The 3,909-nt window shown below is 39.3% G+C and overlaps 1 non-coding gene across 1 annotated transcript; it reads left to right on the top strand.

Annotated features, from left to right (window-relative positions):
* Positions 1-3,532: 3,532 nt before the first annotated feature.
* Positions 3,533-3,639, top strand: LOC127133318 (small nucleolar RNA R71). The gene has a single exon (XR_007807302.1). It is a non-coding gene; the product is annotated as a small nucleolar RNA R71 (small nucleolar RNA).
* The last annotated feature ends 270 nt before the right edge of the window (positions 3,640-3,909 follow it).

The raw sequence follows: 3,909 nt of genomic DNA, 5'->3' as shown, positions 1-3,909 counted from the left end.
AAACAATTTGTGATGGAGATGCATGGTTTTTGAGGTATGTTTTGGATAGCTCATGTCAAAATAGAAATGTTACAAAAAGAACCACATCAATTGGCCTTGTGGTGTGAAAGTTATCTCCTTTTGAACTTCAAATTATCTTGACAATGATTGATCCATAACTTTTCAACCACACATTAGAAATTCATGTTCTTGGACTTTTTGAAAATGGGAGAACAAGATCTTCAACTTTCATGTTGGACAAAATTTCATTTGAATCTTTCTTGGTGATGTAAACTTGAGGAGAAAACCTTTCCATTTTTGGCAATTTGAAATTACAGGTCACTTACTATTTTTGGAAACTTTTCATCTGACCTCAAATTCTTCATTGTTGATGTTTGAAATGTCAAATGAGACTTGTATGGAGATGAATGAAGCCTCTCTAACTATCTCCCACCTTCAAATCCATAATTTCATGCACAGTTGACTTTGGTTGACTTTCTAGGATTTCAGATGAATTTCAGCTTGACTGTTGAGCTTTGAGCATCCAACCTTTGGCCAAACCACTTCAAAATGATCCCTAGGTCATATGAACACAATGGACCATCCCTAGGGCTTTGCTTCAATGGAAAATGCACTTGCTTGCTTGCACAACTGGATCTCCTGACCAGTCTAGATTGATGACTTGCACTTGGGCAATGGACAATGCAATGCTATGCAGTGGACCATGTAATGTTAATGACCTAAACATGAAAATGTATGTACAAAATGGGAGGTGCAAATTTGAGGTGCTACACTTCTCTCACAGTTTTCGGGGGTTGAAGGTTTTCGATTACCTCTATTTTGGCTTTGTCTACTTCAATTCCTTTGTTCGAGATGATGTGTCCTAAAACAATTCCTTCTTGTACCATGAAGTGGCATTTTTCCCAATTAAGTACTAGGTTTACTTTTACACATCGCTCTAGAACTCTTTCTAGGTTTTCAAGGCATTCTTCAAAGCTTTGTCCGCATACGGAAAAGTCATCCATAAATACTTCCATGATGTTTTCGAGAAAATCGGCGAATATTGCCATCATGCACCTTTGGAAGGTTGCATGAGCATTACACAAGCCAAACGGCATTCATCTATAAGCGAAGGTACCAAAAGGACACGTGAACGTTGTCTTTTTTTGGTCATCAGGATGAATTGGTATTTGAAAGAAGCCTGAGTAACCGTCTAGATAGCAGAAATGAGAATGTTTTGCTAATCGTTCTAACATCTGGTCAATGAATGGTAAAGGGAAATGATCTTTTCGGGTTGCTTTGTTTAGTTTCCTATAGTCAATGCACATTCTCTATCCCGATTCGATTCGTTTGGTTATAGTTTCTCCTTTTTCATTTTCAATAACTGTTATACCTCCTTTCTTTGGTACTACGTGTACAGGACTAACCCATTTGCTATCAGATATAGGATATATGATACCTGCCTCTAATAACTTGGTTATTTCCTTCTTCACTACCTCACTCAGGATCGGGTTTAGTCTCCTCTGGTGTTCCCTAGAAGTTTTACAGTCTTCTTCTAGCATGATGCGGTGCATACAAATAGAAGGACTTATTCCTTTAAGATCGGTGATGTTGTATCCTAGTGCGGTTGGATACTTTCTTAAGATATGCAGGAGTTTTTCTGTTTCGAGTCTTCCTAAGTCTTCATTAACTATCACTGGTCGTTCAAGTTCTAAGTCTAGGAATTCATATCTCAGATTTTTGGGAAGTGTTTTCAGGTCTAGGGTTGGTTTCTTAAGGCATTGCGTAGGGTCCGGTGTTATTGCTAAACATTGGTTAAGTTTGTCTTCTACAAGATAGTCAGATGATTTGTCTTTTTCTAACTCTGTTTCTTTTATGCATTCATCGATGATATCCATGAAGTAACATGTATCTTCTATTGCAGGTGCTTTTAAAAATTGGGAAAGAATGAACTCAATTTTCTCTTCTCCTACTTCGAAAGTGAGTCGTCCTCGTTTTACGTCTATGATCGCACCGGCAGTTGCTAAGAACGGTCTTCCCAGTATAATGGGTGTAACCTTATCTTCTCTAATGTCCATAATTATATAATCAATTGGAATGTAGAATTGACCTATGCGCACGGGAACGTTTTCAAGAATTCCTACAGGATATCTAACGGAACAATCTGCTAGTTGCACAGACATTTTGGTTGGTCTTAATTCTCCCATTTCCAGTTTCTTACATATGGATAAAGGCATAACACTAATATCGGCTCCTAAATCGCATAAGGCTTTGTCGATGACAAATTTTCCTATGTGACAGGGTATAGAGAAACTACCCGGGTCTTTGAGTTTAGGAGGCATATTCTGGATTATAGCGCTACATTCAGCAGTGAGTGTAACGGTTTCGCTATCTTCAAGTTTCCTTTTATTAGAAAGAATTTCTTTTAAGAACTTGGCATATGAGGGCATCTGCGTAATAGCTTCTGTAAACGGAATTGTGACGTTTAATTGTTTTAGTAGGTCAACAAATTTTTTAAATTGGCCCGCATCTTTGGTTTTAATAAGCCTTTGAGGGTAAGGGATAGGTGGTTTATAAGGTGGGGGAGGTACATAAGGTTCCTTCTTTTCTACGGTTTCCTTATTACTCTCTTCCTTTTCCTTAGGTTTATTTTCTTCCTCAATTGACTTTTTAGAGTTTTGGTTTTCTATCCTTGGGTCAGACGGTCCTTCCACTTCTTAGTATGATTGTGTGAGCGTGGCTTCTTGGGTTAGGTTGGGGCTGTCCAGGAAATGTACCAGTTGGGGCAGCAGTAGGCGCTTGTTGTTGAGCTACTTGTGATATTTGCGTTTCCAGCATTTTGTTATGGGTAGCCAGGGCATCTACTTTACTTGCAAGTTGTTTAATTTGTTCGCTAGTGTGTACATTCTGGTTTAAGAAATCTTTAGTGGTTTGCTGTTGAGAAGCTATAAAGTTTTCCATCATGATTTCCAAGTTGGATTTCCTAGGGGCGTTATTGTTAGGTGTAGATGGGATTGGCTTTTGATATCCCGGAGGTATAGCTGGGGCTTGATTCGGAGATTGTCCAGGTGTGTATAAAGCATTATTACTCTTATATGAAAAATTTTGATGATTCTTCCAATTTGAGTTATAGGTTTGCGAGTAGGGGCTTCCTTGAGCATAGTTTACTTGCCCCGCTTGGATTCCTGTTAGGAGTTGACAATCTGCAGGAGTGTGACCTTGGATTCCACAGACTTCGCAATTCTGAGTTATGGCAACCACGGTGGCTGGAGGTGATACATTTAAACTTTCAATTTTCTGGACCAGAGCATCCACTTTTGCGTTAACATGATCAAGGTTACTTATCTCGTACATGCCAGTTTTCGTTTGAGGTTTTTCTACCATTGTTCGTTCGCTTCCCCACTGATAGTGGTTTTGAGCCATGCTTTCGATAAGTTGGTAAGCATCAGCATAAGGTTTGTTCATTAGTGCACCACCTGCGGCGGCGTCTATTGTTAACCTCGTGTTGTACAAGAGACCATTATAGAAGGTATGAATTACTAACCAGTCCTCTAAACCATGGTGTGGACAAAGTCTCATCATGTCTTTGTATCTTTCCCATGCTTCGAAAAGAGACTCGTTATCTTTCTGTTTAAATCCATTTATCTGGGCTCTTAACATAGCTGTTTTGCTCGGCGGAAAATATCGGGCAAGAAAGACTTTCTTTAACTCGTTCCATGTGGTGACTGAGTTGGAAGGAAGAGACTGGAGCCATCTTCTAGCGCTATCTCTTAACGAGAAAGGAAAAAGACGAAGTCGAATTGCCTCTGAAGTGACACCATTAGCTTTAACAATATCAGCGTATTGGACAAATACGGATAAATGAAGGTTTGGATCCTCGGTAGGATTTCCAGAGAATTGGTTCTGTTGCACTGCTTGTAACAGTGAAGG

Source organism: Lathyrus oleraceus, chromosome 3, assembly GCF_024323335.1.
Source record: "Lathyrus oleraceus cultivar Zhongwan6 chromosome 3, CAAS_Psat_ZW6_1.0, whole genome shotgun sequence".
Lineage (NCBI taxonomy): Eukaryota > Viridiplantae > Streptophyta > Magnoliopsida > Fabales > Fabaceae > Lathyrus > Lathyrus oleraceus.
This window is presented reverse-complemented; position numbering and strand designations above follow the sequence as displayed.